This window comes from Lissotriton vulgaris, chromosome 8, assembly GCF_964263255.1.
Source record: "Lissotriton vulgaris chromosome 8, aLisVul1.2, whole genome shotgun sequence".
NCBI lineage: Eukaryota > Metazoa > Chordata > Amphibia > Caudata > Salamandridae > Lissotriton > Lissotriton vulgaris.
Window position 1 is genome coordinate 154,207,807 of NC_141696.1, and position 22,843 is coordinate 154,230,649.

Here is a 22,843-nt window from a genome sequence, read left to right on the forward strand (position 1 = left end):
ATTTCTGCATACCAACGTTGCATAGATGGTACGTTTGTGGTCGGTTTGGGATGGGTGGGAGGTCAAAAGCAATGAAAAGTATGTCGCCTTCACTTCTAGTCTCCTCTTCTAGGCCTACCTGCCGTTCACTCACTCTGTCTTTGTTTCATTCTCTCCTTCCTCAACACCCCTTCTCACTCACTCGCTCTATCACTTGTGCTCTTTCCCCTTGCTCTGCATTTCATAGTGGAAACATCTCTTGAATGGAGCATTAGAAAATGAGGTTACATAAAATTAACAATCTACTTATTGGAAACCAAAAATATCACAAGACTGAATGTAACCCATTTCATTAATAAAAGGGACTTTTTAAGCACCCCCCAAAAAACACATAAAACACCACGAGTGCTAGAAGAATATTATACGAGCTTGAAGACAGAATTGGGCAAATTAATTTGCAGTTGAAACTGAAGTTTGTTACTTATTCAGATATTTTATGCACTGCCAATTTTTAGCTGAGATTCTAAAAGAACTCAGAGACAAAATGGACATAAAGTTTTGTCAGAAGTGGGATTCGAACCCACGCCTCCAGGAGAGACTGCGGCCTTAACGCAGCGCCTTAGACCACTCGGCCATCCTGACCACACGTTGCTTGATCATCTACAGAGAGGGAAATATATTGTGAACCAAAAAAAGCACACATCTTAGGTCATGAGTGGCTAGAGCAAGAAAAAAACTCACTGCACTTTTCCAAGTAGACAACCATATAAGCCCATGTGAGGGAAATGATCTGATTTTTTCTCTCCCAAGAAAAAAGTAGAGTAAACACACAATTGTCAGAAGTGGGATTTGAACCCACGCCTTCAGAAGAGACTCGACCTGAACGCAGCGCCTTAGACCACTCAGCCATCCTGACTTGCATTTGTGCAACCTTCCACAGGCCAGACAGCCATGCAAGTGGGGTACCGAAAAGGCATGCCCTCAATTTATTTATCCTATTATAAGTACTTCCAACAGATCTTTGAACAATACATAGAGAGCAGTACCTATGAAGAACTCTTTAGACCTTTAAGGCGTACAAAGAGAAAGTGCTATTAACCGCCACTTGAAAGGCCCAAAGCTGCTTTGAAATTGAGTCAACAGCCACCTCTTGGTTAGCTAAAGCAAATTCAACAAGGAATTTCAATGTCACAACATAGGGTGGAATACGCAAATCTAAGCAGCCCCTGATCACAGCCCTGAGGAAATTGCCGTAAGTGTGCTGGAGTCCAACTGTCTACCAGATGCTAGGCATTCTTTCATATTTGCATGGCCTGTCTGGCCAGGGCATACAAGAGCATGACTCTTCCAGATGAGCTCTTACATGGGTCCTATGCTCATATAGTAAGGACTGCACTTTGTCAGCAAGACTTTATACAACCGAAATATATGAGAAACCCCAGCTCTCTTGACTAGATGAGGACGGAATCACATCCCAGGTGAAGACCAACAGATGCAACTTCCATCAGATGTTAACCTGAAAAAGGAGATTACATCTCCAAAAGTCATGTCAGAAGTGGGATTCGAACCCACGCCTCCAGAGGAGACTGCGGCCTGAACGCAGCGCCTTAGACCACTCGGCCATACTGACTTGCATTTGTGGAACCTTCCACAGGCCAGACAGCCATGCAAGTGGGGTACCGAAAAGGCATGCCCTCAATTTATTTATCCTATTATAAGTACTTCCAACAGATCTTTGAACAATCCATAGAGAGCAGTACCTATGAAGAACTCTTTAGACCTTTAAGGCGTACAAAGAGAAAGTGCTATTAACCAGCCACTTGAAAGGCCCAAAGCTGCTTTGAAATTGAGTCAACAGCCACCTCTTGGCTAGCTAAAGCAAATTCAACAAGGAATTTCAATGTCACAACATAGGGTGGAATACGCAAATCTAAGCAGCCCCTGATCACAGCCCTGAGGAAATTGCCGTAAGTGTGCTGGAGTCCAACTGTCTACCAGATGCTAGGCATTCTTCCATATTTGCATGGCCTGTCTGGCCAGGGCATACAAGAGCATGACTCTTCCAGATGAGCTCTTACATGGGTCCTATGCTCATATAGTAAGGACTGCACTTTGTCAGCAAGACTTTATACAACCGAAATATATGAGAAACCCCAGCTCTCTTGACTAGATGAGGACGGAATCACATCCCAGGTGAAGACCAACAGATGCAACTTCCATCAGATGTTAACCTGAAAAAGGAGATTACATCTCCAAAAGTCATGTCAGAAGTGGGATTCGAACCCACGCCTCCAGAGGAGACTGCGGCCTAAACACAGCGCCTTAGACCACTCGGCCATCCTGACAGTGCAGAGTCTTAAGAAATGTATAAAAGTCACTCAGAAATTTCTGCCTCATGCAAGCCTGAAATAATTTAAACCTTCAAACACAAGGTGCAACTTTATGCACAGGACAATAAACACAGAAGATCACATGTGAAAGCATTTCATTTCACAGGTGTACAATTTTTATGCTTTTAAAATACCTCATACCTCTCACCAGCTATTTAGGGTCCTGTATCCTACTCACAAAATTACCTTGCCTGCGACCTCTCTCTCTACACAAACAACTACTGCACAGGAAGTAGGAAGGCAGAAGGTGGGGCATATTATGCAAATGTATGCTGTCATTGTGCCTTGCAGATTCATGCAGGATTTCTAGATCCTTGCTGGATACAAGAGAGCAGACCTTGTTTCAGATCAACTGTCCCTAGCAGGGAACGTCTGAGCACATGCAGTCTTTTGCTCTCTAGCCCCTGGCCTGGGACTTACCCTCACTGGCTGAGGCGTGAATTTCTGCATACCAACGTTGCATAGATGGTACGTTTGTGGTCGGTTTGGGATGGGTGGGAGGTCAAAAGCAGGGAAAAGTATGTCGCCTTCACTTCTAGTCTCCTCTTCTAGGCCTACCTGCCGTTCACTCACTCTGTCTTTGTTTCATTCTCTCCTTCCTCAACACCCCTTCTCACTCACTCGCTCTATCACTTGTGCTCTTTCCCCTTGCTCTGCATTTCATAGTGGAAACATCTCTTGAATGGAGCATTAGAAAATGAGGTTACATAAAATTAACAATCTACTTATTGGAAACCAAAAATATCACAAGACTGAATGTAACCCATTTCATTAATAAAAGGGACTTTTTAAGCACCCCCCAAAAAACACATAAAACACCACGAGTGCTAGAAGAATATTATACGAGCTTGAAGACAGAATTGGGCAAATTAATTTGCAGTTGAAACTGAAGTTTGTTACTTATTCAGATATTATATGCACTGCCAATTTTTAGCTGAGATTCTAAAAGAACTCAGAGACAAAATGGACTTAAAGTTTTGTCAGAAGTGGGATTCGAACCCACGCCTCCAGGAGAGACTGCGGCCTTAACGCAGCACCTTAGACCACTCGGCCATCCTGACCACATTTGCTTGATCATCTACAGAGAGGGAAAGATATTGTGAACCAAAAAAAGCACACAACTTAGGTCATGAGTGGCTAGAGCAAGAAAAAAACTCACTGCACTTTTCCAAGTAGACAACCATATAAGCCCATGTGAGGGAAATGATCTGATTTTTTCTCTCCCAAGAAAAAAGAAGAGTAAACACACAATTGTCAGAAGTGGGATTTGAACCCACGCCTCCAGAAGAGACTGCGACCTGAACGCAGCGCCTTAGACCACTGGGCCATCCTGACTTGCATTTGTGGAACCTTCCACAGGCCAGACAGCCATGCAAGTGGGGTACCGAAAAGGCATGCCCTCAATTTATTTATCCTATTATAAGTACTTCCAACAGATCTTTGAACAATCCATAGAGAGCAGTACCTATGAAGAACTCTTTAGACCTTTAAGGCGTACAAAGAGAAAGTGCTATTAACCAGCCACTTGAAAGGCCCAAAGCTGCTTTGAAATTGAGTCAACAGCCACCTCTTGGCTAGCTAAAGCAAATTCAACAAGGAATTTCAATGTCACAACATAGGGTGGAATACTCAAATCTAAGCAGCCCCTGATCACAGCCCTGAGGAAATTGCCGTAAGTGTGCTGGAGTCCAACTGTCTACCAGATGCTAGGCATTCTTCCATATTTGCATGGCCTGTCTGGCCAGGGCATACAAGAGCATGACTCTTCCAGATGAGCTCTTACATAGGTCCTATGCTCATATAGTAAGGACTGCACTTTGTCAGCAAGACTTTATACAACCGAAATATATGAGAAACCCCAGCTCTCTTGACTAGATGAGGACGGAATCACATCCCAGGTGAAGACCAACAGATGCAACTTCCATCAGATGTTAACCTGAAAAAGGAGATTACATCTCCAAAAGTCATGTCAGAAGTGGGATTCGAACCCACGCCTCCAGAGGAGACTGCGGCCTAAACACAGCGCCTTAGACCACTCGGCCATCCTGACAGTGCAGAGTCTTAAGAAATGTATAAAAGTCACTCAGAAATTTCTGCCTCCATGCAAGCCTGAAATAATTTAAACCTTCAAACACAAGGTGCAACTTTATGCACAGGACAATAAACACAGAAGATCACATGTGAAAGCATTTCATTTCACAGGTGTACAATTTTTATGCTTTTAAAATACCTCATACCTCTCACCAGCTATTTAGGGTCCTGTATCCTACTCACAAAATTACCTTGCCTGCGACCTCTCTCTCTACACAAACAACTACTGCACAGGAAGTAGGAAGGCAGAAGGTGGGGCATATTATGCAAATGTATGCTGTCATTGTGCCTTGCAGATTCATGCAGGAATTCTAGATCCTTGCTGGATACAAGAGAGCCGACCTTGTTTCAGATCAACTGTCCCTAGCAGGGAACGTCTGAGCACATGCAGTCTTTTGCTCTCTATCCCCTGGCCTGGGACTTACCCTCACTGGCTGAGGCGTGAATTACTGCATACCAACGTTGCATAGATGGTACGTTTGTGGTCGGTTTGGGATGGGTGGGAGGTCAAAAGCATGGAAAAGTATGTCGCCTTCACTTCTAGTCTCCTCTTCTAGGCCTACCTGCCGTTCACTCACTCTGTCTTTGTTTCATTCTCTCCTTCCTCAACACCCCTTCTCACTCACTCGCTCTATCACTTGTGCTCTTTCCCCTTGCTCTGCATTTCATAGTGGAAACATCTCTTGAATGGAGCATTAGAAAATGAGGTTACATAAAATTAACAATCTACTTATTGGAAACCAAAAATATCACAAGACTGAATGTAACCCATTTCATTAATAAAAGGGACTTTTTAAGCACCCCCCAAAAAACACATAAAACACCACGAGTGCTAGAAGAATATTATACGAGCTTGAAGACAGAATTGGGCAAATTAATTTGCAGTTGAAACTGAAGTTTGTTACTTATTCAGATATTATATGCACTGCCAATTTTTAGCTGAGATTCTAAAAGAACTCAGAGACAAAATGGACTTAAAGTTTTGTCAGAAGTGGGATTCGAACCCACGCCTCCAGGAGAGACTGCGGCCTTAACGCAGCGCCTTAGACCACTCGGCCATCCTGACCACATTTGCTCGATCATCTACAGAGAGGGAAAGATATTGTGAACCAAAAAAAGCACACATCTTAGGTCATGAGTGGCTAGAGCAAGAAAAAAACTCACTGCACTTTTCCAAGTAGACAACCATATAAGCCCATGTGAGGGAAATGATCAGATTTTTTCTCTCTCAAGAAAAAAGTAGAGTAAACACACAATTGTCAGAAGTGGGATTTGAACCCACGCCTCCAGAAGAGACTGCGACCTGAACGCAGCGCCTTAGACCACTCGGCCATCCTGACTTGCATTTGTGGAACCTTCCACAGGCCAGACAGCCATGCAAGTGGGGTACCGAAAAGGCATGCCCTCAATTTATTTATCCTATTATAAGTACTTCCAACAGATCTTTGAACAATCCATAGAGAGCAGTACCTATGAAGAACTCTTTAGACCTTTAAGGCGTACAAAGAGAAAGTGCTATTAACCAGCCACTTGAAAGGCCCAAAGCTGCTTTGAAATTGAGTCAACAGCCACCTCTTGGCTAGCTAAAGCAAATTCAACAAGGAATTTCAATGTCACAACATAGGGTGGAATACGCAAATCTAAGCAGCCCCTGATCACAGCCCTGAGGAAATTGCCGTAAGTGTGCTGGAGTCCAACTGTCTACCAGATGCTAGGCATTCTTCCATATTTGCATGGCCTGTCTGGCCAGGGCATACAAGAGCATGACTCTTCCAGATGAGCTCTTACATGGGTCCTATGCTCATATAGTAAGGACTGCACTTTGTCAGCAAGACTTTATACAACCGAAATATATGAGAAACCCCAGCTCTCTTGACTAGATGAGGACGGAATCACATCCCAGGTGAAGACCAACAGATGCAACTTCCATCAGATGTTAACCTGAAAAAGGAGATTACATCTCCAAAAGTCATGTCAGAAGTGGGATTTGAACCCACGCCTCCAGAGGAGATTGCGGCCTAAACACAGCTCCTTAGACCACACGGCCATCCTGACAGTGCAGAGTCTTAAGAAATGTATAAAAGTCACTCAGAAATTTCAGCCTCCATGCAAGCCTGAAATAATTTAAACCTTCAAACACAAGGTGCAACTTTATGCACAGGTCAATAAACACAGAAGATCACATGTGAAAGCATTTCATTTCACAGGTGTACAATTTTTATGCTTTTAGAATACCTCATACCTCTCACCAGTTATTTAGGGTTCTGTATCCTACTCACAAAATTACCTTGCCTGCGACCTCTCTCTCTACACAAACAACTACTGCACAGGAAGTAGGAAGGCAGAAGGTGGGGCATATATGCAAATGTATGCTGTCATTGTGCCTTGCAGATTCATGCAGGATTTCTAGATCCTTGCTGGATACAAGATTGCAGACCTTGTTTCAGATCAAATGTCCCTAGCAGGGAACGTCTGAGCACATGCAGTCTTTTGCTCTCTAGCCCCTGGCCTGGGACTCCCCCTCACTGGCTGAGGCGTGAATTTCTGCATACCAACGTTGCATAGATGGTACGTTTGTGGTCGGTTTGGGATGGGTGGGAGGTCAAAAGCAGGGAAAAGTATGTCGCCTTCACTTCTAGTCTCCTCTTCTAGGCCTACCTGCCGTTCACTCACTCTGTCTTTGTTTCATTCTCTCCATCCTCAACACCCCTTCTCACTCACTCGCTCTATCACTTGTGCTCTTTCCCCTTGCTCTGCATTTTATAGTTGAAACATCTCTTGAATGGAGCATTAGAAAATGAGGTTACATAAAATTAACAATCTACTTATTGGAAACCAAAAATTTCACAAGACTGAATGTAACCCATTTCATTAATAAAAGGGACTTTTTAAGCACCCCCCAAAAAACACATAAAACAGCACGAGTGCTAGAAGAATATTATACGAGCTTGAAGACAGAATTGGGCAAATTAATTTGCAGTTGAAACTGAAGTTTGTTACTTATTCAGATATTATATGCACTGCCAATTTTTAGCTGAGATTCTAAAAGAACTCAGAGACAAAATGGCCTTAAAGTTTTGTCAGAAGTGGGATTCGAACCCACGTCTCCAGGAGAGACTGCGGCCTTAACACAGCGCCTTAGACCACTCGGCCATCCTGACCACATGTTGCTTGATCATCTACAGAGAGGGAAAGATATTGTGAACCAAAAAAAGCACACATCTTAGGTCATGAGTGGCTAGAGCAAGAAAAAAACTCACTGCACTTTTCCAAGTAGACAACCATATAAGCCCATGTGAGGGAAATGATCTGATTTTTTCTCTCTCAAGAAAAAAGTAGAGTAAACACACAATTGTCAGAAGTGGGATTTGAACCCACGCCTCCAGAAGAGACTGCAACCTGAACGCAGCGCCTTAGACCACTCGGCCATCCTGACTTGCTTTTATAGAACCTTCCACAGGCCAGACAGCCATGCAAGTGGGGTACCGAAAAAGCATGCCCTCAATTTATTTATCCTATTATAAGTACTTCTAACAGATCTTTGAACAATCCATAGAGAGCAGTACCTATGAAGAACTCTTTATGCCTTTAAGGCGTACAAAGAGAAAGTGCTATTAACCAGCCACTTGAACGGCCCAAAGCTGCTTTGAAATTGAGTCAACAGCCACCTCTTGGCTAGCTAAAGCAAATTCAACAAGGAATTTCAATGCCACAACATAGGGTGGAATACGCAAATCTAAGCAGCCCCTGATCACAGCCCTGAGGAAATTGCCGTAAGTGTGCTGGAGTCCAACTGTCTACCAGATGCTAGGCATTTTTCTATATTTGCATGGCCTGTCTGGCCAGGGCATACAAGAGCATGACTCTTCCAGATGAGCTCTTACATGGGTCCTATGCTCATATAGTAAGGACTGCACTTTGTCAGCAAGACTTTATACAACCGAAATATATGAGAAACCCCAGCTCTCTTGACTAGATGAGGACGGAATCACATCCCAGGTGAAGACCAACAGATGCAACTTCCATCAGATGTTAACCTGAAAAAGGAGATTACATTTCCAAAAGTCATGTCAGAAGTGGGATTCGAACCTACGCCTCCAGAGGAGACTGCGGCCTAAACACAGCGACTTAGACCACTCGGCCATCCTGACAGTGCAGAGTCTTAAGAAATGTATAAAAGTCACTCAGAAATTTCTGCCTCCATGCAAGCCTAAAATAATTTAAACCTTCAAACACAAGGTGCAACTTTATGCACAGGACAATAAACACAGAAGATCACATGTGAAAGCATTTCATTTCACAGGTGTACAATTTTTATGCTTTTAGAATACCTCATACCTCTCACCAGCTATTTAGGGTCCTGTATCCGACTCACAAAATTACCTTGCCTGCGACCTCTCTCTCTACACAAACAACTACTGCACAGGAAGTAGGAAGGCAGAAGGTGGGGCATATTATGCAAATGTATGCTGTCATTGTGCCTTGCAGATTCATGCAGGATTTCTAGATCCTTGCTGGATACAAGAGAGCAGACCTTGTTTCAGATCAACTGTCCCTAGCAGGGAACGTCTGAGCACATGCAGTCTTTTGCTCTCTAGCCCCTGCCCTGGGACTCACCCTCACTGGCTGAGGCGTGAATTTCTGCATACCAACGTTGCATAGATGGTACGTTTGTGGTCGGTTTGGGATGGGTGGGAGGTCAAAAGCAATGAAAAGTATGTCGCCTTCACTTCTAGTCTCCTCTTCTAGGCCTACCTGCCGTTCACTCACTCTGTCTTTGTTTCATTCTCTCCTTCCTCAACACCCCTTCTCACTCACTCGCTCTATCACTTGTGCTCTTTCCCCTTGCTCTGCATTTCATAGTGGAAACATCTCTTGAATGGAGCATTAGAAAATGAGGTTACATAAAATTAACAATCTACTTATTGGAAACCAAAAATATCACAAGACTGAATGTAACCCATTTCATTAATAAAAGGGACTTTTTAAGCACCCCCCAAAAAACACATAAAACACCACGAGTGCTAGAAGAATATTATACGAGCTTGAAGACAGAATTGGGCAAATTAATTTGCAGTTGAAACTGAAGTTTGTTACTTATTCAGATATTTTATGCACTGCCAATTTTTAGCTGAGATTCTAAAAGAACTCAGAGACAAAATGGACATAAAGTTTTGTCAGAAGTGGGATTCGAACCCACGCCTCCAGGAGAGACTGCGGCCTTAACGCAGCGCCTTAGACCACTCGGCCATCCTGACCACACGTTGCTTGATCATCTACAGAGAGGGAAAGATATTGTGAACCAAAAAAAGCACACATCTTAGGTCATGAGTGGCTAGAGCAAGAAAAAAACTCACTGCACTTTTCCAAGTAGACAACCATATAAGCCCATGTGAGGGAAATGATCTGATTTTTTCTCTCCCAAGAAAAAAGTAGAGTAAACACACAATTGTCAGAAGTGGGATTTGAACCCACGCCTTCAGAAGAGACTCGACCTGAACGCAGCGCCTTAGACCACTCAGCCATCCTGACTTGCATTTGTGCAACCTTCCACAGGCCAGACAGCCATGCAAGTGGGGTACCGAAAAGGCATGCCCTCAATTTATTTATCCTATTATAAGTACTTCCAACAGATCTTTGAACAATCCATAGAGAGCAGTACCTATGAAGAACTCTTTAGACCTTTAAGGCGTACAAAGAGAAAGTGCTATTAACCGCCACTTGAAAGGCCCAAAGCTGCTTTGAAATTGAGTCAACAGCCACCTCTTGGTTAGCTAAAGCAAATTCAACAAGGAATTTCAATGTCACAACATAGGGTGGAATACGCAAATCTAAGCAGCCCCTGATCACAGCCCTGAGGAAATTGCCGTAAGTGTGCTGGAGTCCAACTGTCTACCAGATGCTAGGCATTCTTTCATATTTGCATGGCCTGTCTGGCCAGGGCATACAAGAGCATGACTCTTCCAGATGAGCTCTTACATGGGTCCTATGCTCATATAGTAAGGACTGCACTTTGTCAGCAAGACTTTATACAACCGAAATATATGAGAAACCCCAGCTCTCTTGACTAGATGAGGACGGAATCACATCCCAGGTGAAGACCAACAGATGCAACTTCCATCAGATGTTAACCTGAAAAAGGAGATTACATCTCCAAAAGTCATGTCAGAAGTGGGATTCGAACCCACGCCTCCAGAGGAGACTGCGGCCTGAACGCAGCGCCTTAGACCACTCGGCCATACTGACTTGCATTTGTGGAACCTTCCACAGGCCAGACAGCCATGCAAGTGGGGTACCGAAAAGGCATGCCCTCAATTTATTTATCCTATTATAAGTACTTCCAACAGATCTTTGAACAATCCATAGAGAGCAGTACCTATGAAGAACTCTTTAGACCTTTAAGGCGTACAAAGAGAAAGTGCTATTAACCAGCCACTTGAAAGGCCCAAAGCTGCTTTGAAATTGAGTCAACAGCCACCTCTTGGCTAGCTAAAGCAAATTCAACAAGGAATTTCAATGTCACAACATAGGGTGGAATACGTAAATCTAAGCAGCCCCTGATCACAGCCCTGAGGAAATTGCCGTAAGTGTGCTGGAGTCCAACTGTCTACCAGATGCTAGGCATTCTTCCATATTTGCATGGCCTGTCTGGCCAGGGCATACAAGAGCATGACTCTTCCAGATGAGCTCTTACATGGGTCCTATGCTCATATAGTAAGGACTGCACTTTGTCAGCAAGACTTTATACAACCGAAATATATGAGAAACCCCAGCTCTCTTGACTAGATGAGGACGGAATCACATCCCAGGTGAAGACCAACAGATGCAACTTCCATCAGATGTTAACCTGAAAAAGGAGATTACATCTCCAAAAGTCATGTCAGAAGTGGGATTCGAACCCACGCCTCCAGAGGAGACTGCGGCCTAAACACAGCGCCTTAGACCACTCGGCCATCCTGACAGTGCAGAGTCTTAAGAAATGTATAAAAGTCACTCAGAAATTTCTGCCTCATGCAAGCCTGAAATAATTTAAACCTTCAAACACAAGGTGCAACTTTATGCACAGGACAATAAACACAGAAGATCACATGTGAAAGCATTTCATTTCACAGGTGTACAATTTTTATGCTTTTAAAATACCTCATACCTCTCACCAGCTATTTAGGGTCCTGTATCCTACTCACAAAATTACCTTGCCTGCGACCTCTCTCTCTACACAAACAACTACTGCACAGGAAGTAGGAAGGCAGAAGGTGGGGCATATTATGCAAATGTATGCTGTCATTGTGCCTTGCAGATTCATGCAGGATTTCTAGATCCTTGCTGGATACAAGAGAGCAGACCTTGTTTCAGATCAACTGTCCCTAGCAGGGAACGTCTGAGCACATGCAGTCTTTTGCTCTCTAGCCCCTGGCCTGGGACTTACCCTCACTGGCTGAGGCGTGAATTTCTGCATACCAACGTTGCATAGATGGTACGTTTGTGGTCGGTTTGGGATGGGTGGGAGGTCAAAAGCAGGGAAAAGTATGTCGCCTTCACTTCTAGTCTCCTCTTCTAGGCCTACCTGCCGTTCACTCACTCTGTCTTTGTTTCATTCTCTCCTTCCTCAACACCCCTTCTCACTCACTCGCTCTATCACTTGTGCTCTTTCCCCTTGCTCTGCATTTCATAGTGGAAACATCTCTTGAATGGAGCATTAGAAAATGAGGTTACATACAATTAACAATCTACTTATTGGAAACCAAAAATATCACAAGACTGAATGTAACCCATTTCATTAATAAAAGGGACTTTTTAAGCACCCCCCAAAAAACACATAAAACACCACGAGTGCTAGAAGAATATTATACGAGCTTGAAGACAGAATTGGGCAAATTAATTTGCAGTTGAAACTGAAGTTTGTTACTTATTCAGATATTATATGCACTGCCAATTTTTAGCTGAGATTCTAAAAGAACTCAGAGACAAAATGGACTTAAAGTTTTGTCAGAAGTGGGATTCGAACCCACGCCTCCAGGAGAGACTGCAGCCTTAACGCAGCGCCTTAGACCACTCGGCCATCCTGACCACATTTGCTTGATCATCTACAGAGAGGAAAAGATATTGTGAACCAAAAAAAGCACACATCTTAGGTCATGAGTGGCTAGAGCAAGAAAAAAACTCACTGCACTTTTCCAAGCAGACAACCATATAAGCCATTGTGAGGGAAATGATCTGATTTTTTCTCTCTCAAGAAAAAAGTAGAGTAAACACACAATTGTCAGAAGTGGGATTTGAACCCACGCCTCCAGAAGAGACTGCGACCTGAACGCAGCGCCTTAGACCACTCGGCCATCCTGACTTGCATTTGTGGAACCTTCCACAGGCCAAACAGCCATGCAAGTGGGGTACCGAAAAGGCATGCCCTCAATTTCTTTATCCTATTATAAGTACTTCCAACAGATCTTTGAACAATCCATAGAGAGCAGTACCTATGAAGAACTCTTTAGACCTTTAAGGCGTACAAAGAGAAAGTGCTATTAACCAGCCACTTGAAAGGCCCAAAGCTGCTTTGACATTGAGTCAACAGCCACCTCTTGGCTAGCTAAAGCAAATTCAACAAGGAATTTCAATGTCACAGCATAGGGTGGAATACGCAAATCTAAGCAGCCCCTGATCACAGCCCTGAGGAAATTGCCGTAAGTGTGCTGGAGTCCAACTGTCTACCAGATGCTAGGCATTCTTCCATATTTGCATGGCCTGTCTGGCCAGGGCATACAAGAGCATGACTCTTCCAGATGAGCTCTTACATGGGTCCTATGCTCATATAGTAAGGACTGCACTTTGTCAGCAAGACTTTATACAACCGAAATATATGAGAAACCCCAGCTCTCTTGACTAGATGAGGACGGAATCACATCCCAGGCGAAGACCAACAGATGCAACTTCCATCAGATGTTAACCTGAAAAAGGAGATTACATCTCCAAAAGTCATGTCAGAAGTGGGATTCGAACCCACGCCTCCAGAGGAGACTGCGGCCTAAACACAGCGCCTTAGACCACTCGGCCATCCTGACAGTGCAGAGTCTTAAGAAATGTATAAAAGTCACTCAGAAATTTCTGCCTCATGCAAGCCTGAAATAATTTAAACCTTCAAACACAAGGTGCAACTTTATGCACAGGACAATAAACACAGAAGATCACATGTGAAAGCATTTCATTTCACAGGTGTACAATTTTTATGCTTTTAAAATACCTCATACCTCTCACCAGCTATTTAGGGTCCTGTATCCTACTCACAAAATTACCTTGCCTGCGACCTCTCTCTCTACACAAACAACTACTGCACAGGAAGTAGGAAGGCAGACGGTGGGGCATATTATGCAAATGTATGCTGTCATTGTGCCTTGCAGATTCATGCAGGATTTCTAGATCCTTGCTGGATACAAGAGAGCAGACCTTGTTTCAGATCAACTGTCCCTAGCAGGGAACGTCTGAGCACATGCAGTCTTTTGCTCTCTAGCCCCTGGCCTGGGACTTACCCTCACTGGCTGAGGCGTGAATTTCTGCATACCAACGTTGCATAGATGGTACGTTTGTGGTCGGTTTGGGATGGGTGGGAGGTCAAAAGCAGGGAAAAGTATGTCGCCTTCACTTCTAGTCTCCTCTTCTAGGCCTACCTGCCGTTCACTCACTCTGTCTTTGTTTCATTCTCTCCTTCCTCAACACCCCTTCTCACTCACTCGCTCTATCACTTGTGCTCTTTCCCCTTGCTCTGCATTTCATAGTGGAAACATCTCTTGAATGGAGCATTAGAAAATGAGGTTACATAAAATTAACAATCTACTTATTGGAAACCAAAAATATCACAAGACTGAATGTAACCCATTTCATTAATAAAAGGGACTTTTTAAGCACCCCCCAAAAAACACATAAAACACCACGAGTGCTAGAAGAATATTATACGAGCTTGAAGACAGAATTGGGCAAATTAATTTGCAGTTGAAACTGAAGTTTGTTACTTATTCAGATATTATATGCACTGCCAATTTTTAGCTGAGATTCTAAAAGAACTCAGAGACAAAATGGACTTAAAGTTTTGTCAGAAGTGGGATTCGAACCCACGCCTCCAGGAGAGACTGCGGCCTTAACGCAGCGCCTTAGACCACTCGGCCATCCTGACCACATTTGCTTGATCATCTACAGAGAGGGAAAGATATTGTGAACCAAAAAAAGCACACAACTTAGGTCATGAGTGGCTAGAGCAAGAAAAAAACTCACTGCACTTTTCCAAGTAGACATCCATATAAGCCCATGTGAGGGAAATGATCAGATTTTTTCTCTCTCAAGAAAAAAGTAGAGTAAACACACAATTGTCAGAAGTGGGATTTGAACCCACGCCTCCAGAAGAGACTGCGACCTGAACGCAGCACCTTAGACCACTCGGCCATCCTGACTTGCATTTGTGGAACCTTCCACAGGCCAGACAGCCATGCAAGTGGGGTACCGAAAAGGCATGCCCTCAATTTATTTATCCTATTATAAGTACTTCCAACAGATCTATGACCAATCCATAGAGAGCAGTACCTATGAAGAACTCTTTAGACCTTTAAGGCGTACAAAGAGAAAGTGCTATTAACCAGCCACTTGAAAGGCCCAAAGCTGCTTTGAAATTGAGTCAACAGCCACCTCTTGGCTAGCTAAAGCAAATTCAACAAGGAATTTCAATGTCACAACATAGGGTGGGATACGCAAATCTAAGCAGCCCCTGATCACAGCCCTGAGGAAATTGCCGTAAGTGTGCTGGAGTCCAACTGTCTACCAGATGCTAGGCATTCTTCCATATTTGCATGGCCTGTCTGGCCAGGGCATACAAGAGCATGACTCTTCCAGATGAGCTCTTACATGGGTCCTATGCTCATATAGTAAGGACTGCACTTTGTCAGCAAGACTTTATACAACCGAAATATATGAGAAACCCCAGCTCTCTTGACTAGATGAGGACGGAATCACATCCCAGGTGAAGACCAACAGATGCAACTTCCATCAGATGTTAACCTGAAAAAGGAGATTACATCTCCAAAAGTCATGTCAGAAGTGGGATTCGAACCCACGCCTCCAGAAGAGACTGCGGCCTAAACACAGCGCCTTAGACCACTCGGCCATCCTGACAGTGCAGAGTCTTAAGAAATGTATAAAAGTCACTCAGAAATTTCTGCCTCCATGCAAGCCTGAAATAATTTAAACCTTCAAACACAAGGTGCAACTTTATGCACAGGACAATAAACACAGAAGATCACATGTGAAAGCATTTCATTTCACAGGTGTACAATTTTTATGCTTTTAAAATACCTCATACCTCTCACCAGCTATTTAGGGTCCTGTATCCTACTCACAAAATTACCTTGCCTGCGACCTCTCTCTCTACACAAACAACTACTGCACAGGAAGTAGGAAGGCAGAAGGTGGGGCATATTATGCAAATGTATGCTGTCATTGTGCCTTGCAGATTCATGCAGGAATTCTAGATCCTTGCTGGATACAAGAGAGCCGACCTTGTTTCAGATCAACTGTCCCTAGCAGGGAACGTCTGAGCACATGCAGTCTTTTGCTCTCTATCCCCTGGCCTGGGACTTACCCTCACTGGCTGAGGCGTGAATTACTGCATACCAACGTTGCATAGATGGTACGTTTGTGGTCGGTTTGGGATGGGTGGGAGGTCAAAAGCAATGAAAAGTATGTCGCCTTCACTTCTAGTCTCCTCTTCTAGGCCTACCTGCCGTTCACTCACTCTGTCTTTGTTTCATTCTCTCCTTCCTCAACACCCCTTCTCACTCACTCGCTCTATCACTTGTGCTCTTTCCCCTTGCTCTGCATTTCATAGTGGAAACATCTCTTGAATGGAGCATTAGAAAATGAGGTTACATAAAATTAACAATCTACTTATTGGAAACCAAAAATATCACAAGACTGAATGTAACCCATTTCATTAATAAAAGGGACTTTTTAAGCACCCCCCAAAAAACACATAAAACACCACGAGTGCTAGAAGAATATTATACGAGCTTGAAGACAGAATTGGGCAAATTAATTTGCAGTTGAAACTGAAGTTTGTTACTTATTCAGATATTTTATGCACTGCCAATTTTTAGCTGAGATTCTAAAAGAACTCAGAGACAAAATGGACATAAAGTTTTGTCAGAAGTGGGATTCGAACCCACGCCTCCAGGAGAGACTGCGGCCTTAACGCAGCGCCTTAGACCACTCGGCCATCCTGACCACACGTTGCTTGATCATCTACAGAGAGGGAAATATATTGTGAACCAAAAAAAGCACACATCTTAGGTCATGAGTGGCTAGAGCAAGAAAAAAACTCACTGCACTTTTCCAAGTAGACAACCATATAAGCCCATGTGAGGGAAATGATCTGATTTTTTCTCTCCCAAGAAAAAAGTAGAGTAAACACACAATTGTCAGAAGTGGGATTTGAACCCACGCCTTCAGAAGAGACTCGACCTGAACGCAGCGCCTTAGACCACTCAGCCATCCTGACTTGCATTTGTGCAACCTTCCACAGGCCAGACAGCCATGCAAGTGGGGTACCGAAAAGGCATGCCCTCAATTTATTTATCCTATTATAAGTACTTCCAACAGATCTTTGAACAATCCATAGAGAGCAGTACCTATGAAGAACTCTTTAGACCTTTAAGGCGTACAAAGAGAAAGTGCTATTAACCGCCACTTGAAAGGCCCAAAGCTGCTTTGAAATTGAGTCAACAGCCACCTCTTGGTTAGCTAAAGCAAATTCAACAAGGAATTTCAATGTCACAACATAGGGTGGAATACGCAAATCTAAGCAGCCCCTGATCACAGCCCTGAGGAAATTGCCGTAAGTGTGCTGGAGTCCAACTGTCTACCAGATGCTAGGCATTTTTCTATATTTGCATGGCCTGTCTGGCCAGGGCATACAAGAGCATGACTCTTCCAGATGAGCTCTTACATGGGTCCTATGCTCATATAGTAAGGACTGCACTTTGTCAGCAAGACTTTATACAACCGAAATATATGAGAAACCCCAGCTCTCTTGACTAGATGAGGACGGAATCACATCCCAGGTGAAGACCAACAGATGCAACTTCCATCAGATGTTAACCTGAAAAAGGAGATTACATTTCCAAAAGTCATGTCAGAAGTGGGATTCGAACCTACGCCTCCAGAGGAGACTGCGGCCTAAACACAGCGACTTAGACCACTCGGCCATCCTGACAGTGCAGAGTCTTAAGAAATGTATAAAAGTCACTCAGAAATTTCTGCCTCCATGCAAGCCTAAAATAATTTAAACCTTCAAACACAAGGTGCAACTTTATGCACAGGACAATAAACACAGAAGATCACATGTGAAAGCATTTCATTTCACAGGTGTACAATTTTTATGCTTTTAGAATACCTCATACCTCTCACCAGCTATTTAGGGTCCTGTATCCGACTCACAAAATTACCTTGCCTGCGACCTCTCTCTCTACACAAACAACTACTGCACAGGAAGTAGGAAGGCAGAAGGTGGGGCATATTATGCAAATGTATGCTGTCATTGTGCCTTGCAGATTCATGCAGGATTTCTAGATCCTTGCTGGATACAAGAGAGCAGACCTTGTTTCAGATCAACTGTCCCTAGCAGGGAACGTCTGAGCACATGCAGTCTTTTGCTCTCTAGCCCCTGGCCTGGGACTCACCCTCACTGGCTGAGGCGTGAATTTCTGCATACCAACGTTGCATAGATGGTACGTTTGTGGTCGGTTTGGGATGGGTGGGAGGTCAAAAGCAATGAAAAGTATGTCGCCTTCACTTCTAGTCTCCTCTTCTAGGCCTACCTGCCGTTCACTCACTCTGTCTTTGTTTCATTCTCTCCTTCCTCAACACCCCTTCTCACTCACTCGCTCTATCACTTGTGCTCTTTCCCCTTGCTCTGCATTTCATAGTGGAAACATCTCTTGAATGGAGCATTAGAAAATGAGGTTACATAAAATTAACAATCTACTTATTGGAAACCAAAAATATCACAAGACTGAATGTAACCCATTTCATTAATAAAAGGGACTTTTTAAGCACCCCCCAAAAAACACATAAAACACCACGAGTGCTAGAAGAATATTATACGAGCTTGAAGACAGAATTGGGCAAATTAATTTGCAGTTGAAACTGAAGTTTGTTACTTATTCAGATATTTTATGCACTGCCAATTTTTAGCTGAGATTCTAAAAGAACTCAGAGACAAAATGGACATAAAGTTTTGTCAGAAGTGGGATTCGAACCCACGCCTCCAGGAGAGACTGCGGCCTTAACGCAGCGCCTTAGACCACTCGGCCATCCTGACCACACGTTGCTTGATCATCTACAGAGAGGGAAATATATTGTGAACCAAAAAAAGCACACATCTTAGGTCATGAGTGGCTAGAGCAAGAAAAAAACTCACTGCACTTTTCCAAGTAGACAACCATATAAGCCCATGTGAGGGAAATGATCTGATTTTTTCTCTCCCAAGAAAAAAGTAGAGTAAACACACAATTGTCAGAAGTGGGATTTGAACCCACGCCTTCAGAAGAGACTCGACCTGAACGCAGCGCCTTAGACCACTCAGCCATCCTGACTTGCATTTGTGCAACCTTCCACAGGCCAGACAGCCATGCAAGTGGGGTACCGAAAAGGCATGCCCTCAATTTATTTATCCTATTATAAGTACTTCCAACAGATCTTTGAACAATACATAGAGAGCAGTACCTATGAAGAACTCTTTAGACCTTTAAGGCGTACAAAGAGAAAGTGCTATTAACCGCCACTTGAAAGGCCCAAAGCTGCTTTGAAATTGAGTCAACAGCCACCTCTTGGTTAGCTAAAGCAAATTCAACAAGGAATTTCAATGTCACAACATAGGGTGGAATACGCAAATCTAAGCAGCCCCTGATCACAGCCCTGAGGAAATTGCCGTAAGTGTGCTGGAGTCCAACTGTCTACCAGATGCTAGGCATTCTTTCATATTTGCATGGCCTGTCTGGCCAGGGCATACAAGAGCATGACTCTTCCAGATGAGCTCTTACATGGGTCCTATGCTCATATAGTAAGGACTGCACTTTGTCAGCAAGACTTTATACAACCGAAATATATGAGAAACCCCAGCTCTCTTGACTAGATGAGGACGGAATCACATCCCAGGTGAAGACCAACAGATGCAACTTCCATCAGATGTTAACCTGAAAAAGGAGATTACATCTCCAAAAGTCATGTCAGAAGTGGGATTCGAACCCACGCCTCCAGAGGAGACTGCGGCCTGAACGCAGCGCCTTAGACCACTCGGCCATACTGACTTGCATTTGTGGAACCTTCCACAGGCCAGACAGCCATGCAAGTGGGGTACCGAAAAGGCATGCCCTCAATTTATTTATCCTATTATAAGTACTTCCAACAGATCTTTGAACAATCCATAGAGAGCAGTACCTATGAAGAACTCTTTAGACCTTTAAGGCGTACAAAGAGAAAGTGCTATTAACCAGCCACTTGAAAGGCCCAAAGCTGCTTTGAAATTGAGTCAACAGCCACCTCTTGGCTAGCTAAAGCAAATTCAACAAGGAATTTCAATGTCACAACATAGGGTGGAATACGCAAATCTAAGCAGCCCCTGATCACAGCCCTGAGGAAATTGCCGTAAGTGTGCTGGAGTCCAACTGTCTACCAGATGCTAGGCATTCTTCCATATTTGCATGGCCTGTCTGGCCAGGGCATACAAGAGCATGACTCTTCCAGATGAGCTCTTACATGGGTCCTATGCTCATATAGTAAGGACTGCACTTTGTCAGCAAGACTTTATACAACCGAAATATATGAGAAACCCCAGCTCTCTTGACTAGATGAGGACGGAATCACATCCCAGGTGAAGACCAACAGATGCAACTTCCATCAGATGTTAACCTGAAAAAGGAGATTACATCTCCAAAAGTCATGTCAGAAGTGGGATTCGAACCCACGCCTCCAGAGGAGACTGCGGCCTAAACACAGCGCCTTAGACCACTCGGCCATCCTGACAGTGCAGAGTCTTAAGAAATGTATAAAAGTCACTCAGAAATTTCTGCCTCATGCAAGCCTGAAATAATTTAAACCTTCAAACACAAGGTGCAACTTTATGCACAGGACAATAAACACAGAAGATCACATGTGAAAGCATTTCATTTCACAGGTGTACAATTTTTATGCTTTTAAAATACCTCATACCTCTCACCAGCTATTTAGGGTCCTGTATCCTACTCACAAAATTACCTTGCCTGCGACCTCTCTCTCTACACAAACAACTACTGCACAGGAAGTAGGAAGGCAGAAGGTGGGGCATATTATGCAAATGTATGCTGTCATTGTGCCTTGCAGATTCATGCAGGATTTCTAGATCCTTGCTGGATACAAGAGAGCAGACCTTGTTTCAGATCAACTGTCCCTAGCAGGGAACGTCTGAGCACATGCAGTCTTTTGCTCTCTAGCCCCTGGCCTGGGACTTACCCTCACTGGCTGAGGCGTGAATTTCTGCATACCAACGTTGCATAGATGGTACGTTTGTGGTCGGTTTGGGATGGGTGGGAGGTCAAAAGCAGGGAAAAGTATGTCGCCTTCACTTCTAGTCTCCTCTTCTAGGCCTACCTGCCGTTCACTCACTCTGTCTTTGTTTCATTCTCTCCTTCCTCAACACCCCTTCTCACTCACTCGCTCTATCACTTGTGCTCTTTCCCCTTGCTCTGCATTTCATAGTGGAAACATCTCTTGAATGGAGCATTAGAAAATGAGGTTACATAAAATTAACAATCTACTTATTGGAAACCAAAAATATCACAAGACTGAATGTAACCCATTTCATTAATAAAAGGGACTTTTTAAGCACCCCCCAAAAAACACATAAAACACCACGAGTGCTAGAAGAATATTATACGAGCTTGAAGACAGAATTGGGCAAATTAATTTGCAGTTGAAACTGAAGTTTGTTACTTATTCAGATATTATATGCACTGCCAATTTTTAGCTGAGATTCTAAAAGAACTCAGAGACAAAATGGACTTAAAGTTTTGTCAGAAGTGGGATTCGAACCCACGCCTCCAGGAGAGACTGCGGCCTTAACGCAGCACCTTAGACCACTCGGCCATCCTGACCACATTTGCTTGATCATCTACAGAGAGGGAAAGATATTGTGAACCAAAAAAAGCACACAACTTAGGTCATGAGTGGCTAGAGCAAGAAAAAAACTCACTGCACTTTTCCAAGTAGACAACCATATAAGCCCATGTGAGGGAAATGATCTGATTTTTTCTCTCCCAAGAAAAAAGAAGAGTAAACACACAATTGTCAGAAGTGGGATTTGAACCCACGCCTCCAGAAGAGACTGCGACCTGAACGCAGCGCCTTAGACCACTGGGCCATCCTGACTTGCATTTGTGGAACCTTCCACAGGCCAGACAGCCATGCAAGTGGGGTACCGAAAAGGCATGCCCTCAATTTATTTATCCTATTATAAGTACTTCCAACAGATCTTTGAACAATCCATAGAGAGCAGTACCTATGAAGAACTCTTTAGACCTTTAAGGCGTACAAAGAGAAAGTGCTATTAACCAGCCACTTGAAAGGCCCAAAGCTGCTTTGAAATTGAGTCAACAGCCACCTCTTGGCTAGCTAAAGCAAATTCAACAAGGAATTTCAATGTCACAACATAGGGTGGAATACTCAAATCTAAGCAGCCCCTGATCACAGCCCTGAGGAAATTGCCGTAAGTGTGCTGGAGTCCAACTGTCTACCAGATGCTAGGCATTCTTCCATATTTGCATGGCCTGTCTGGCCAGGGCATACAAGAGCATGACTCTTCCAGATGAGCTCTTACATAGGTCCTATGCTCATATAGTAAGGACTGCACTTTGTCAGCAAGACTTTATACAACCGAAATATATGAGAAACCCCAGCTCTCTTGACTAGATGAGGACGGAATCACATCCCAGGTGAAGACCAACAGATGCAACTTCCATCAGATGTTAACCTGAAAAAGGAGATTACATCTCCAAAAGTCATGTCAGAAGTGGGATTCGAACCCACGCCTCCAGAGGAGACTGCGGCCTAAACACAGCGCCTTAGACCACTCGGCCATCCTGACAGTGCAGAGTCTTAAGAAATGTATAAAAGTCACTCAGAAATTTCTGCCTCCATGCAAGCCTGAAATAATTTAAACCTTCAAACACAAGGTGCAACTTTATGCACAGGACAATAAACACAGAAGATCACATGTGAAAGCATTTCATTTCACAGGTGTACAATTTTTATGCTTTTAAAATACCTCATACCTCTCACCAGCTATTTAGGGTCCTGTATCCTACTCACAAAATTAC

The 22,843-nt window shown here is 43.7% G+C and overlaps 26 non-coding genes across 26 annotated transcripts; all 26 read right to left on the reverse strand.

Moving 5' to 3' along the window:
* Window positions 1–538: 538 nt before the first annotated feature.
* Window positions 539–621, reverse strand: TRNAL-AAG (transfer RNA leucine (anticodon AAG)). Its single transcript has one exon. It is a non-coding gene; the product is annotated as a tRNA-Leu (tRNA).
* A 905-nt stretch (window positions 622–1,526) lies between these two features.
* TRNAL-CAG (transfer RNA leucine (anticodon CAG)) lies at window positions 1,527–1,609 on the reverse strand. The gene has a single exon. It is a non-coding gene; the product is annotated as a tRNA-Leu (tRNA).
* Window positions 1,610–2,241: 632 nt separating this feature from the next.
* Window positions 2,242–2,324, reverse strand: TRNAL-UAG (transfer RNA leucine (anticodon UAG)). Its single transcript has one exon. It is a non-coding gene; the product is annotated as a tRNA-Leu (tRNA).
* A 1,023-nt stretch (window positions 2,325–3,347) lies between these two features.
* TRNAL-AAG (transfer RNA leucine (anticodon AAG)) lies at window positions 3,348–3,430 on the reverse strand. Its single transcript has one exon. It is a non-coding gene; the product is annotated as a tRNA-Leu (tRNA).
* Window positions 3,431–3,621: 191 nt separating this feature from the next.
* TRNAL-CAG (transfer RNA leucine (anticodon CAG)) lies at window positions 3,622–3,704 on the reverse strand. Its single transcript has one exon. It is a non-coding gene; the product is annotated as a tRNA-Leu (tRNA).
* Window positions 3,705–4,336: 632 nt separating this feature from the next.
* TRNAL-UAG (transfer RNA leucine (anticodon UAG)) lies at window positions 4,337–4,419 on the reverse strand. The gene has a single exon. It is a non-coding gene; the product is annotated as a tRNA-Leu (tRNA).
* A 1,024-nt stretch (window positions 4,420–5,443) lies between these two features.
* TRNAL-AAG (transfer RNA leucine (anticodon AAG)) lies at window positions 5,444–5,526 on the reverse strand. Its single transcript has one exon. It is a non-coding gene; the product is annotated as a tRNA-Leu (tRNA).
* Window positions 5,527–5,717: 191 nt separating this feature from the next.
* Window positions 5,718–5,800, reverse strand: TRNAL-CAG (transfer RNA leucine (anticodon CAG)). Its single transcript has one exon. It is a non-coding gene; the product is annotated as a tRNA-Leu (tRNA).
* Window positions 5,801–7,538: 1,738 nt separating this feature from the next.
* Window positions 7,539–7,621, reverse strand: TRNAL-AAG (transfer RNA leucine (anticodon AAG)). The gene has a single exon. It is a non-coding gene; the product is annotated as a tRNA-Leu (tRNA).
* A 192-nt stretch (window positions 7,622–7,813) lies between these two features.
* TRNAL-CAG (transfer RNA leucine (anticodon CAG)) lies at window positions 7,814–7,896 on the reverse strand. Its single transcript has one exon. It is a non-coding gene; the product is annotated as a tRNA-Leu (tRNA).
* Window positions 7,897–9,635: 1,739 nt separating this feature from the next.
* TRNAL-AAG (transfer RNA leucine (anticodon AAG)) lies at window positions 9,636–9,718 on the reverse strand. The gene has a single exon. It is a non-coding gene; the product is annotated as a tRNA-Leu (tRNA).
* Window positions 9,719–10,623: 905 nt separating this feature from the next.
* On the reverse strand, window positions 10,624–10,706 carry TRNAL-CAG (transfer RNA leucine (anticodon CAG)). The gene has a single exon. It is a non-coding gene; the product is annotated as a tRNA-Leu (tRNA).
* Window positions 10,707–11,338: 632 nt separating this feature from the next.
* TRNAL-UAG (transfer RNA leucine (anticodon UAG)) lies at window positions 11,339–11,421 on the reverse strand. Its single transcript has one exon. It is a non-coding gene; the product is annotated as a tRNA-Leu (tRNA).
* A 1,023-nt stretch (window positions 11,422–12,444) lies between these two features.
* Window positions 12,445–12,527, reverse strand: TRNAL-AAG (transfer RNA leucine (anticodon AAG)). The gene has a single exon. It is a non-coding gene; the product is annotated as a tRNA-Leu (tRNA).
* Window positions 12,528–12,718: 191 nt separating this feature from the next.
* TRNAL-CAG (transfer RNA leucine (anticodon CAG)) lies at window positions 12,719–12,801 on the reverse strand. Its single transcript has one exon. It is a non-coding gene; the product is annotated as a tRNA-Leu (tRNA).
* A 632-nt stretch (window positions 12,802–13,433) lies between these two features.
* On the reverse strand, window positions 13,434–13,516 carry TRNAL-UAG (transfer RNA leucine (anticodon UAG)). Its single transcript has one exon. It is a non-coding gene; the product is annotated as a tRNA-Leu (tRNA).
* A 1,023-nt stretch (window positions 13,517–14,539) lies between these two features.
* Window positions 14,540–14,622, reverse strand: TRNAL-AAG (transfer RNA leucine (anticodon AAG)). Its single transcript has one exon. It is a non-coding gene; the product is annotated as a tRNA-Leu (tRNA).
* Window positions 14,623–14,813: 191 nt separating this feature from the next.
* On the reverse strand, window positions 14,814–14,896 carry TRNAL-CAG (transfer RNA leucine (anticodon CAG)). Its single transcript has one exon. It is a non-coding gene; the product is annotated as a tRNA-Leu (tRNA).
* Window positions 14,897–15,528: 632 nt separating this feature from the next.
* TRNAL-UAG (transfer RNA leucine (anticodon UAG)) lies at window positions 15,529–15,611 on the reverse strand. The gene has a single exon. It is a non-coding gene; the product is annotated as a tRNA-Leu (tRNA).
* A 1,024-nt stretch (window positions 15,612–16,635) lies between these two features.
* On the reverse strand, window positions 16,636–16,718 carry TRNAL-AAG (transfer RNA leucine (anticodon AAG)). Its single transcript has one exon. It is a non-coding gene; the product is annotated as a tRNA-Leu (tRNA).
* Window positions 16,719–18,730: 2,012 nt separating this feature from the next.
* Window positions 18,731–18,813, reverse strand: TRNAL-AAG (transfer RNA leucine (anticodon AAG)). The gene has a single exon. It is a non-coding gene; the product is annotated as a tRNA-Leu (tRNA).
* A 905-nt stretch (window positions 18,814–19,718) lies between these two features.
* TRNAL-CAG (transfer RNA leucine (anticodon CAG)) lies at window positions 19,719–19,801 on the reverse strand. Its single transcript has one exon. It is a non-coding gene; the product is annotated as a tRNA-Leu (tRNA).
* A 632-nt stretch (window positions 19,802–20,433) lies between these two features.
* On the reverse strand, window positions 20,434–20,516 carry TRNAL-UAG (transfer RNA leucine (anticodon UAG)). Its single transcript has one exon. It is a non-coding gene; the product is annotated as a tRNA-Leu (tRNA).
* A 1,023-nt stretch (window positions 20,517–21,539) lies between these two features.
* On the reverse strand, window positions 21,540–21,622 carry TRNAL-AAG (transfer RNA leucine (anticodon AAG)). Its single transcript has one exon. It is a non-coding gene; the product is annotated as a tRNA-Leu (tRNA).
* Window positions 21,623–21,813: 191 nt separating this feature from the next.
* TRNAL-CAG (transfer RNA leucine (anticodon CAG)) lies at window positions 21,814–21,896 on the reverse strand. Its single transcript has one exon. It is a non-coding gene; the product is annotated as a tRNA-Leu (tRNA).
* Window positions 21,897–22,528: 632 nt separating this feature from the next.
* On the reverse strand, window positions 22,529–22,611 carry TRNAL-UAG (transfer RNA leucine (anticodon UAG)). Its single transcript has one exon. It is a non-coding gene; the product is annotated as a tRNA-Leu (tRNA).
* Between the last annotated feature and the right edge of the window lie 232 nt (window positions 22,612–22,843).